This window comes from Notothenia rossii, assembly GCF_949606895.1.
Source record: "Notothenia rossii genome assembly, chromosome: 10".
NCBI lineage: Eukaryota > Metazoa > Chordata > Actinopteri > Perciformes > Nototheniidae > Notothenia > Notothenia rossii.
This window is the reverse complement of record NC_136908.1, coordinates 50,247,466-50,261,112: the sequence shown is the minus strand read 5'-3', so window position 1 is coordinate 50,261,112 and position 13,647 is coordinate 50,247,466. Positions and strand designations below refer to the sequence as shown.

Below are 13,647 nucleotides of genomic sequence, written 5' to 3'. Positions count from 1 at the left end.
CCTTCGGTTATGATGTTATGATTTCGTATGTATCGCCTGTTTCTAATTTGACAGCCAAAAACGATTAAAGTCACCCATCAGCCTGTCATTTAAAATGATTCACCACACAGACAGCCATGGTACATTCCAAAAAAGAAAATGGCATGATTTAAGGTTTTGCATCGATATTCAAACATCACATTTGGGTGACAGTGAAACGAACTGTGCAAGATCTATTGGTGACACATATAGATGAAAGATATGATGTTCTCTTGGGCTGTTGACAAGAGTACAACCAATATATAAGCCTGTATTTATTGTGGATGCTATAAACCTAGCAGAAGTGAAAGCTTGGAGAGAAATGAGAGCTTGCAGGTGGTTACTTCCCAAAATAAATTCTAGTGTTTATTTATCTAAATATCTGAGTGATTAATCCAGAGGTAAACAATAATTGCTATTGAAAGATTATCAATCAAATGCATGTGTCTGAATTGTATATCTGATCGTACTTCTTGGAATATTGAACGGATAAAGATTTTCCTCTCTGCTGGCTCTAACATTGGCTGAGATGAATGGGACAGAGAGGTAATCGCTGGTGAAACAGAGCGATTTTCCATTATGCCAGAGTCGTAAAGAAGGGAGGAGGGCGTCTGAGAAATGACCCAAAATGCGCAAGTTGATCACATCTTATTAATTCAGCGTGCTCTGCTCCTTCAGCTCTGCCCTGCCTGCGTTTGACCAACTATAGAAACTTCACTCAGAAACACAATCATCCAGGACACTAGGGCATCGCTGAATGCAATTACAACAGCACTGCTCAAAATGGGATCTACTAACACTGGTCATGCCGAGGACTTATAAAAGAGGAAATAGTTGAAACCGTCTCTTTGGTGAACCGCATTCAGATCAAACATTCAGTGCAAAAAGAGCGTGCAACTAGGGCTTACAAAACTGCTGTGCTTCCAGAGAACCAGCAGGAAACTGTACCTTAAAATGAGGTTGGATAAAGTTCATTCACATGCTTGACACAGCCACTTCATTGAATTCCTGCAACTTCCAACAATAGATCTGAGTCCAGACTGTGTGACTTTCTCTTTTTCAGAATGTATTACTCCATTATTGACTTCCTGCTCCAATCTACCCTGAAAGCTCCCAAGCTACTGTACCAGAGTTCCTTCGATTTCTATATCATCATATCTGGCCAATCATCTTGCTGTCCGCATTCCTTGAACCAATCCCTTGCTGCTGCCTTTCAGACCTACAATTGAAGAACCCACATCCCCCATCACCCCCATGATGTACAGATTGTTCCAGGAGCTTCAACTATGAGATTCTGTTTTCCACCCCATACTGGCGTGTAGAGTCCCGGGGGATCTGGTCCCATCTCCTATCGGCAGCTGTCCGAATATAATGAAGACACTGCAGATTGATAGAATCCCTAGTCTCTCTCTCTGGCTATTTCAGTAGTGATGTACGTTTACAATTTCCCTCAATTTCCAATCGTAATATATTTTATATAATGTTGCACTCTTCATTAAGTCTCTCTCTTCCTCAATAAAGCTATTAATCAAGCACAACATGTGTGATAGAGCTTAAAGAAAAGAAAAAGGGAGGAAAGACACCAATAGCGTTTTTTGTGTGGATGTGTCCTTTTCACTGCCCTGTGCTAAGCTCCTATAACAGCTACAAATTGTGTCCCAAGCTGACAACCCCTTCAGAACAGATCAAGGTGAACCGACATTCAGTAGCGAGAAAGGGGAAATTAGAGCAGTGGAATAGAGTCATGTCTGGCATGTTGCCAGCCTAAGTATCTTAGAAAAAAGATCTTCAACAATGTCCTGTTGCTTCCATTCAGTGGTGGGATTACCTAATACGATTACTACGGCCGCAAATCAACCGTGGTGAATGTAGCCCATCATTACAGTGAGAAGATGAGGAAGGTGTATGACAGAGATTAGGAAAGGTGAACTCCAGTGAGCCATACAAAGCATGGCCTCGCTCAGTAAAAAGCATTCAGTGTTTACGACTAAGTGTGAGTGTTTCTCTAAGCTCTAAACAGGAAGTACCACTGAGGCTGATAAGAACAATAGTTCTGCAGGTATTTGGTAAAAACGTGTTTGACAAATGAATACCTTGAGCTGATATTGATGTAAAAAGGGTTAGGGTTATTTCACTCAAAAATGGAAACACAAGGCGTTACCAGAGAAAAATTCAAAGGATAACAAAAGATAGTAAGATGTAGGGAGACAAATAGCCTTGGAAATTAATTAAACAGTACATCAGTTTGGACCAAAGTGATGAACCAATCGACATTGCTATCCCTAAAAGCAATGTAACTGGATAATAATCCTTGGACATGTATTCCTTTCATACATAATAACAATACCTGCATTACTAGGTAACAGGCGTCGAGCTAGAAAATATATTGGATTTCGATGAGATGACCCTTTAATTTTGGTTATAAAATAGTTGACAAGCAAAACTAGTTATTTAAGCCACTTATTGTCACCTTTCTTACGTGGAAGACCATTGATTTTCATCTCGTATAATAAATGTTGACATTTAATTTGCTCTACTGCAATGGGACCCCAAATCAATTGCAGCCACCTCAAATATATGGTAACTCTTCCCAAAAGACATGCCTTCAGTTTATGTATTAAGTGTGATTGCTATGCTATTACATTTGCGGTGATATGTAGAGCGGGACATAAATACGTGTTTTTGTTTACTTTTACTTTCATTTATTTCGATAGGATAGAAGGAGAATCTTTAGGAGACATAATAATATCTCCCAGGGTTAGGTTTAGGGTTACAGTTATATCTTATGATTAAAAAAGTCAGCCATTTAGGGTCTGCAAAGTAATTTAGGACATCTGGTTCTGTACGTTTTAACTGCTTGGAACCCAGCACATGTAATTGATTCCTAGACCACCTGCTCTGGCTGTTCTAATCATCATCAATCTAAAGTATTGATGGATAGCTTTGATTTAGTTGACATGACTGTCTTCCAGGAAGTGAGGCAAATGTGTTTAAAGGATTCGGTACTCGTAGTTTTTTCCTTTGTTGTCAATGCATTTTTCTTTTTTTTCTAATGTCATGCTTTATTTACTAAAAATAAATAAATAATTTAACATGATGCTATGCTGAAGGAAAAATAATTCCTTTAAAAAGAAACAACATTTTCCACAATCTAACTAATTCATCATTAACGGGCCCATGTGGCACCTTGTAGGCCTCACTGCACAGTAGGTTGCCACTTAGCTATCACTTGTGTTCCAGAGTATGGCATCTTGTCATTCGGCTCATTTGAAAAAATGCAATCTGTTTCTTGAAAGCTTAACAGTTCAATCCCTCAGTCAGTATCCAAGCCGTTTCATGAAAACATGCACAAAGTCAAGGCCATTTTGTTGCAGTAGACACACAGGTAAAAAAAATCATGATGAGATACACTCAAGGTCTTTAATCTCAAAATAGAACTCTCCAATTTCTGTATTGCATGCATCCCAAGGAAAGAAATTCTCCGAGGAAGGTGGCCATCCATCAACAATTTCTCTCAGTTTATCAGCCTACCCAGTCGAAACGCACAATGATGTCATGCATTCATCAAATGCTGACACCTCACATTCAGGACGGACACATGTACCCTTTTCTCTCTGCGTAAATCTGGCCATTTCCCCGCTCTCTGGCTGCAGATTAAAACCCTTTCGTTGCTATGCGCCAATATTAAACAGCTGGCGGATTGTGCTGGAGCCGTGATGAAAGTGCGAACACTGAATGTCCAAAAAGCACCATGTAAAGACTCTTGTACTGCAGCCACTACATTACTGTTTTATTCTCAAAAATATGTTGCACCAGTGCTCTTAGATGCAGCCCCCTCGCAGAGAGCAAAGTCAAATAGACTTTTACATGTTCTGTGTTACTGTGCCCGGACCAATCTCGTCACCCAAAATGCCGTAGGACAAGGAGAAAGAACTTCTTGTGGCGAAGTCTCTTCTTCTAGACTTTCCCACCGGCTACTCATTCATTCTGTTTAGAAATTACAGAGTGCATTGAAGTGCTAAATCGAATCTCTCACGGGAGGCAGAGTTGTCATAAATTGAACATCTTGGACACTGTTGGCTCACAGAAACTCTCCAAGGGGCTGTATTCATGTCAGAACATTAATCTAATGTGGGAAGCCAAAGGTTTTGACTATGTAGAGCAAAATTGAAAAAGTCTGTCACTGATGTAAGTGTTTGACTCAGCCTCAGAGATACTTAAACTGCCGTAGTCAATCATGAAATCCTTTTGGAGGACTTTCATTTTCAGATGGATGATTATCTGGATTCAAAATAGCAGGGAGCCAGATGTGACCCTGGAACACATCCCTTCATTCCCTCTCTACTGTCAGAGGAGAATTTGGATTCGGTAGTGGTTGAACTCGATACCTCCCTATGTTAATATACAAATCATAGGTTTTTGCTTGGCATTTAAACTGACCTCTCAAAAAGGGGATCTTACAGCGTGGTTATGATCCAAAGCTATATCGTAACCTTTTAACACAAAACAAAGCGTGTATCTTTTCTAATCAGCTAATTCTACATAAATGTCAGGTATCCTCTTGTGTGCTCCCAAACAAATGTAGTCGTATTCAAATCCTGCCAAATAACCCATTCACTCAACATCTTGTTATTGACCATCTGCTATTCTGATGCCTTAAACCCAATGAACAAACAAGAAAGTTGATTGTGCAAAACCCTAGATTATGTTTCCAATATCAGTATTTTCTGTGAGGAAAAAACCTTGTTGGATACTTGGATGTGTCACTGAACGAACGGTAGATAACCCCTGGCAAACGAACAAGATTATGTTTTTGTTATGAACATTTTGGTGTCATAAAAAGGGTCTTTAGTTATCTTCATTCTCTCTGAAGCGGCCTCTTTTGGAGACCACATTTTTACGATTAATGTGACACTTTATTGCCCAGCACTCCAGGCTATGAGGGATGACTGATACAAAAATGGAGCATTTCTTTTACTGAGATACCAGCCTGTTCAATAAGAGCCTTTCGCACCAAGAGTCAAAATCATGAGCAATGATAGCAGCAGTGTAATTACAGGTGACTCTCGCTCTCTCTCTCCCCCCTTCTCTCTCTCACAGTCTATATCGCACAGAGCTGTCATCTTTAAAAAAAAGTGAGAATTCACGCAGAACATAGCATTTTTCATCTTACCCACACACTGCCATGTATGCAAATTTGTATGAACTAGAACCCTTCCCAAGTCAATGACCTGATGGGAATGCAAAACAGCTTGTAATAGAAAATGATGTACTGTAATGTGTGTGCACTGAGAGGTAATATGTGGCTTTGTATGAGGGTATCTATTCTAATGATAATAGCAGTGATGAATGGTAATGATCTGAGCAGCCTCATCGTGTTCACACTGCGTATGCGGCAACAACCAGCCACCATTTACGATTGTCCTTTACCCCTGTTCAGCAAAACAGCATTTGCAGATAATTCAATACCTTTCGTCATTACAGTACGATAAGAGCGCTGTTTCGATTGACACAATGCTGATGTCCTTCCCTGGTTGTTTTAAATCACCCAGGCTGTAGTATCTCCCTTTTACAGTTCAATAAACAGCTCTTTAAGTAAGGCAACATTACAGTCCTTTATTGGGAATATAAGGAAATTCAAGGTGATGTGTTTCAATGTGCTTCAGGTTTTAACAAGATTTTACATTTTGTCTGAATGCACCAAGACTTTTCGTAGCACTGTAACAAGATGCTTATTCCACCAATAGCGGACAACCATTTAAATAATCCACGAGGTTAGGCAAACATAGGTCATTTTAATCACTTGAACAAACATAAATTAATGCCATTTCTTTTGTTGACGAGAGTCTCATACAACTGGAGAACATTCAAAGGAAAATAAATCCTCTCTTTACCCATATGAGCCATGTTGTTAACCTGCTTTGTTGGACCTCTCACTCTTGGATTACGGTTGAATTGTATCCCAGATCGGAATAACCTCCATTAAACAGCTATCCTCAAGCTGAGTGTGATTATATGTTTTGTTGGGAGGAGTCGTCATCAATCTCCATGGTTCAACAAAGCAGGATCTGGGAACAATTGTGTTGTAAAATAGAATATAAATAATTCATTGCAAACCATAGGTACCATGTTGCTATTAAGACGAGATTTGGAGATGTTCCCTTGCCTAGAATCCCCATAGGGCCAGTGAAAGACAGGTCTGTAATCAATGACCTGGTTCCAGTAATTACTGTTTACTTTAGCTCATTATTCTCAGAGCCTTGATTAAGCAATAGTCCTTATGTGAAGGATATGTGGCCTTAATTGGTGGTTGCCAGGACGCACATCTCCAGCTTTTGTTGTAATGCATATTAAGAGGAATGGAGTTCAGGAAGTGAGAGACAGCAGCTATTCTCGGCCCTACCTTTGAGTAATCCACATTCTTTAATTGTCAGAGGATCCAACATGTGACAAGAGATGAACAGCAGTCTTTCGTCTGGCAGAGCAAACCCTTCATACTGCGGAAGACAATTGTTCATATGTTGACATTTACAACCTAATTAAAACCAAGAAAGGAAATGACACACGCAGGGTCAGATGCTCATTACATGCACACATAAAAACATACACAACCTTACAAGTATTCACACGGACAACAATAGGATCCTACACGCCGTTTACTGTAGCTTCTCTACACACATTTAGCCGAGCATCGCTAATCCTGCCCGGCTGGCCAAACCTGCTTATTTGAATCACTGAAATGAGATGATTCAAATGTATTACCATGTCACAGAATCACATACTCGTGATATTAAAGATGTATGTATGCACATAAATTCCCAATTGCCTCCTGTGTTTTGATTAGGGGCTGTGAGAAAGATGTAGGTAACAAATAAAATATACCAAGGATGGAATCAGCAAAACAATGTTGCCTGAATACATTTGCACATTATTGCATTATGTGTTCACAAAGCTACCCCCGGCTGAGCAGAGTGGGCTGTCACATCTAACTTATCTAGAAACATGCCTCTCAGCCAGTTTCAATCTCGCTGGTGTTATTGGACATAAGCTGAGCTTTGGTCTGCAGGTTTTTTTATATACAAAGAGCATGAAACACACTGTGCTTATTTCTGTTTTCTTCCATTGAGACATCAAACTGTCTAGTAGTCAAAACACTGATGATTGAAATAGCCATATTAACAGTACACCAATCTCCTTTTTAATAATTCAGTGACTACATCAGAAAACACCTGAAGCATTCCCCAAGCTCCATTCATTAAAACGTCCTTCGAGTCCTTCTTTACGAAAAAGAATACCATCTAGACCTCACAATTCCCTTCGTAACAATTCACATAACCAAGTGCATGCTGCGATGATACGCCATGCTGTGTTTGCATGTGCAGAACCTGGTGTTATGAAACTCACTGAATGCTGAACAAAGAAACAGATTCATGTATACCAGCTCCCCAGTTTATTCTCGCATTTTCTTTATTAACACAATATTAGGTAGGGGCCAAGAATGTGGTGTTTTGATTAAATGCTCTAATTCAAAAACTAATAAGAAAAATGTATTCCTAATAAAAATAAACCACTAAGCTTCATCACAGGAAATTATTTGACTATATATTGAAAAACATTTGTCCTTCAATGTGCATCCACATTTCAGCTTCTGAATCCAGTTGGAACTTATCGTTTAGTGTGTGTTAAAAACATGCAACATGTTTCTGGCTTTTATTTTCACGGGTAATTGGCACTGCAGCACATGGAACCAAAAAACCTACAGGCGACACACAGGAAGGGGAACACTGGGATGGAGATCACCGAAGCATGTCATTTTTTTCCCTCCATTTGATTACTCCTTCCTGTTGTTTACTTATTAAATTGTGCGCTTTCCCTTTAATCAAACACCCTAGTCTTGCCGATTGTCTCTATATTTTGAGTTCTTGAGATGCGCAGGTCTTTGCTCCATTTCTCTTGCCTCACCTTCATTTCCCTCCTCGTTCACACTCCTACTCAGAATGTGAGTGCACCCATATCTCGATTAGACCTCTGGAGACGCCTGTACAATTTCCTGAAAGATTATAGTGATGGATTTGCACAATATCAATCAGAGAAAATGCGCGCCCCGAAATAGCCCTCAACTATCGCCGAGAGATGTTTTTTGAGGAATGGTCCAAGAGCCCTACCAGAAACAAGGGTGACGTAAACGTTTTCAGTTACGCTTCGGCATGCTTTTGAATGTTTCTCTAAGCTTCCCAGTTAATGTTGTCCTCGAGTGTTTTCCTTTAAGAACATCATGGTCTAAATAAAACATTTTTGCTGTTAAAAAACAGGCATCGGAGAAGTACAGGGCGTCTGAAAGCAGCCACTCCGGATGAAGATGAGCAATCCTCTGGTGACTGTTACGCGACTAGTACTTTCAACAGGCGGCTCTGAATGAGGTCACATTCCTCTGACCTCGGGGCGTTATTACTCTGTAATCATGTGTTGCTCTGCATGGCTACATTTGTTATTTCTCGTTGACAGCCTAATGCTAGAAGAAAGCAATTTTGCCTGATGGATGATCATAAGAGGGTGGAGAGGCTATATCAGCTTCACGCCTTGCCGGTGAATTATGCACAAGAAAATCCCATATATGCCTTAACAGGCTATACCCACCGTCTCAGATATAGTACATGCTAGGTTATTATAACCAGGACTTTTATCAGAAGGTGCATGAGTCTTATTGATTACCATAGCATTTACTTGTCCTATTAAATCAAGCAGGCTGTCAGTCCTTACATTACCACAGCGCTATGAAAAATTGTTGACTAATGTTCAAGCCCCATAGCTCGGGCGATTGATTCATAGGTCTCACGCCATTCATGATCATAGAAATCAATTGGCGCTGCTTCTTTGGTCCACAATTCGTCTGTTGGCGGCAATAGGCATAACATGTCAAAGTGGGCCTCCTCAATCTTGTCACTTTAAGAGCAATCAATACTGCTTCCCCACCGACCGTATACACCACCCCTCTCCTCACACTAGGCTGAATATTTCAATCAATATCTGACTGAAGGCTAAAAACATCTGCAGAAGCAACAACAAGAGCAAGGTAGAATGAAATGCTTTGCAATATATACGGAAGTCCACAACACTTTCGATGCAATGAAAACTGTTGGATACATAAAAATGAAATGGAATTCTGAGTCTACAAATAACGTGTTTGTGATGGTTCAAATTTGTGATGGTTCAAATTTCAAAACAGTTATTTTCTCTCCAAACACGTGCATGATTGATCTCGTATTACTTCGGCTCAGCAATTCAAGCAATCACCGCTCAATTACGGATCCGATCCAATCTGCAGAACAGAAAGCTTTTCATGTTTAAATACAGATTTTGCAACTGGGTATTTCCACTGTGAGTGTTCTGTCCCCAAAGCCTCATTCATCATTGCGGACAATTCTCAATGCATGGCCCGCCGTCGGCTTCGAGACAGCTCCAATCCACAAAAGCAAGCCTCTGGCCAGCGTACCTGTAAATTAGTCTGTCTTAAACATTCTCTGAGCCCAGGGAGAGGTTTGATGTGTGCATCTACTGTATGGTGCTTCGCCTTGGAAACGATTGTATTAATTGCCTGGAGGATTATAGGACATAGACCTCCACTCCCTCATGCATATTTGACACTTCTAGCAGCACTCTCAGTCCCCGGTTGGAGCTAATGGATGATGTTCGGCACTTTGTTGCATATGTATAAGCTACAAAGTTATGAGTGGGTATGCAGCATTCCCTGTGCGTGCCTATCTGTCTGAGCATGTGTGTCGGCTCTGTTATCTTGAGCCAGCCAGGGTTAGCGTTGGGCTGGGTGGCCCGGGTTGCCGGTTCCTAATTGGTGCGAGCGACTGCTCCCGCTACTCTTGCCCTCAAAGGCTGGCGCTGCACTCTCCTGTTAATCTGTGCCAGGGATTTGGCTGGCTTGACACAACACTGACCTTACAGTCCTTTGGGGGCTGGGGGTGGGGGGGGGGGGGGGGGGGTGGGGGGGGGGGGTAATGCGCCAACAAACACAAAGGAAAAAAAAAGTAAACGGATGAATATGCAGCCACTTAATAATAATAATAAATGGGATTTATATAGCGCTTTTCTAGACCCAAAGACGCTTTACATTATGAGTAAGGTCGACAAACAAAACAAGAACAAAAACACAAACAAAAACAAAAACAAAACAAAAACAGAAAAGCAGTCAGGAGGATGTTGGAGGGGGGAGGGGCGGGTTTAAGTATAAGCAGAGTTGAAGAGGTGGGTTTTGAGACGGGACTGGAACAGGGTGAGGGAATCAGACTCACGGAGGTCTTGGGGGAGGGAGTTCCAGAGCTTCGGGGCTGCCACACAGAAGGCTCTGTCCCCGAAGCTCCGGAGTTTGGCCTTGGGGATTGAGAGCAAACCGGCTGAGGTGGATCTGAGGGACCAGGGTGGTTGGTAGAGGATGAGGAGGTCAGTGAGGTAGGGGGGGGGGGGGCAGATGGTGGAGGGCTTTATAGGTGAGGACCAGGAGTTTGTAGTGACACACTTAGACACACATACACAAATGGAATGAACTCAGATGCAAATGAGAGCAACAGATATGCAGTTTGACAGACAAACGCACACAGACGTCTACACACACACACACACACACACGTCCACACACACACACACACACACACACACACACACACACACACACACACACACACACACACACACACACACACACACACACACACACACACACACACACACACACACACACACACACACACACACACACACACACACACACACACACACACACATACATACACACACACACACACACACACACACACAAACACACACACACACACACACACACACACACACACACACACACACTACTGTTTGATGCTGTTCCACCAAAACACTGTCAAGAGCTCTCCCTCCTCACCATAGCGATACTGTCCAGAACCATATCTGAAATGAAGTTGCGGCTCTTTCATATCACGTGATGATCACTGATTATGTCCACGCACATTCCCGCAGAGTGAAGTGAGGTTGTTGATATCAAGTGCTCGCACACTGATATACATGATGTTATTTTTGTCTGCAGGGACACCACTGACACCTGATCTGATGGCCTTTGAAAACTCATGGTACCAAGCTAAGCATTACACTTTTCTTTGTTAAATGTCTTAGTATTACTGTAGCACAATACATACAGTGTGTGAGGATTCACAACTCCGCTCTTTAGTAAGATGACACATGTACTAACAAAAGCACTTTTGTATCTCTTGATCTTGACTAGCTCTTGAATCTCCTTTCACATGTTACAAAAATGTCAAGTGCAGATTCTGTAAAAATGGTTCAACAACCATTAGCCACACAAAAGTGTAGGTAGCTCTTCAAAGAATATCAGATATAATTTGATGTGCATGGCAAGTTCAACAAATTACCTTTATGCATAATGAACACAAATGTATGTATGATGAATACATTTAAGTCGGATTCTGAATAAATTATACAGTGTATTAATGCTAGCTGCCAGGTTTGTGGTTCTGCCTATAGGAGGTATAATATATGCAAATATGTCATTTGTGTAAATACATTTCAGGCTTGCCAATTAAATTCATTGTGAGCACTGACCTACAGCAGGTCAAAACGTATGTCAAGAGAGACATGGACATTTTTGAATGACACTCACCCTCTGCAAACGTGTGCACCATGTGTGCAGAGGGCGAGTGAGATACCTTACTATAATATTTGAACAGTAGCTTCATAATTCGGTAATGAGTCGTTGGGATATTGGAGCTGAGGAAGAGTTGCTCTGGTTGGGTTTGACTTGGTGTGAGTGTCATGAGTAAACACTCAAAAGCTAACACTGTGGTTTCAGAGTGTGTTGGTACTTACAGCGGGTGTTAAGCGGTCCGTTGGGCTTTCTCGCACTTGGATGGCATACTCAGAGAGTGAGTGTTCAATATAGCGCCAGAGAGGCTCTGTTTGACGGAAGGAAGCGATGGGAGGATCTGGCTCCAGCTTCATGGTTAATAGCCATGGCCACTGTTGAAAAAATAAAATAAGGATGAACAACGGGATTCAAATTACCCCCAAAACCTGTTGCCAACATTTTATTAATCATTCAAACATTGTATTCACTGACAGGACTTGTTTATTGATGGTTCACTTCCAAAGGCTTCAAGTGTCTTGGAAGCTTTGTGGTTAGGGTTAGGGTTATGGCAATACATCTATTGTAATGAGGAAATATTTTTACTTGTATGTTCTTGCCACGAACATCAATACCACTTTCATGTTCACTAAATATGGCTATAAGGATTATGGTTACATTTAACTAAGCAAAAATAAGTGTTAAACAAGTGGTTTTGCAATTCTTTACGATAAGCCAAGCTAAACGTCTTCTCGTCGACACAGCAAATCATGTCAAAATTGAATAAAGATTGTATAATTTTACTGGAAAGAAAAAGAGCACATCATTTTCTGCATTATCTGCAATCATGCTGAGCAGAATGATCCACTCCATTGTGTTTACGAAGGGTTTCTACACTCGTCATTCATGATCAGAAGTGTTTCTGTTCACGCGTATTAAGGATTTAAGTTTCAGTCCCTTCTATATAAATTATACATTTCTCAACCCCTGATGAACCTCTACACTCCCACTATACATAATGTGCCCATTCTGCCGCACAATCAAAGACAATTATGGTAGCTCTGACCGCCTCCACTGTAAATGACTGTGGCCTAAGTTCACTACATGTGCGCCATAACAGCCCTCTAAGACCATTATCCCAGAGTGCTGCAGCACTCTCACTCATATTTACAGACAAGCGTCTAACAGGCACACCTCGTGTTTAAATGCAAATTTAAAAAGAGAACCTTGCAGGAAATACAGCAGTTTAGAAATATGTTAACCTAGGCCTTGAACACTTATTAAAAAAGACTCTTAAGAAGCCACTGTTTATGTCTTTAACAAATGAAGAGCAAAAACGAAGCAATGTCACACCTACTTTTGAATTTTAGGCAGAGAAATAACTTGAGCTGAAGAGGTTGAGGGAAAGACAGGGACGGCTGATACAGGGATTAACCCCGGGGCTACAGTGTTTAGTACACTTAGCAGTCTGTGCTGTGGAGAGATGTAGTGTGATGATAAAAAAAATTCTGTTTATAGCATATCACTGCGTGGACACATTAGCCATTACTGTCTGCTGCACGACATTCACTGTTATGACTAATCACAGAACAAAAGACAGTGGAGGAAACGCAGATGCCTCCACAATTGAAACCAGACAGCTGCCTTGAAGAAATTAGGGTTGTTTTGGGCACAATGCAAACACCAGCAGGGCTTTAGTGAGTGAAGAATTTAGGGAAAGCTGGAGGCTAAAACCAACACAGTCTCAGTCCCTGATAGTCCAATAGCGACGCTTGGTCAGGGTCCAATGGCATGCAGTTGTGAATCGCAGAGTCTCCTTCAGCTTCATAAACGGACGCAAAGAGCTTTCAACTGATTGCAATATATTCCCACCGGCGGCGATATTTGACGCTCAGGGAAGCACCCCATCAGTCCATGTCGGCGGCAGTTACAGGCAATGTGAGCGTCCATTCCCATTGGATATCGGAGAATTTTACACCTGGGAGTAAGTA

At 41.3% G+C, this 13,647-nt stretch overlaps 1 protein-coding gene across 4 annotated transcripts in view; it reads right to left on the bottom strand.

The window, feature by feature from the left end:
* The window catches only part of chrm2a (cholinergic receptor, muscarinic 2a), a 66,615-nt gene that overhangs the window by 28,277 nt on the left and 24,691 nt on the right, over positions 1 to 13,647 (bottom strand). For 2 of the 4 annotated variants that reach the window (XM_079655180.1, XM_079655181.1), the window contains exon 2: positions 11,902 to 12,051. The exons of the other annotated variants lie outside the window; for them this stretch is intronic. The gene's annotated coding sequence lies outside the window, so the exon portion shown is untranslated. The remainder of the gene's footprint in view (positions 1 to 11,901; positions 12,052 to 13,647) is intronic. 4 annotated transcript variants of the gene reach the window in all.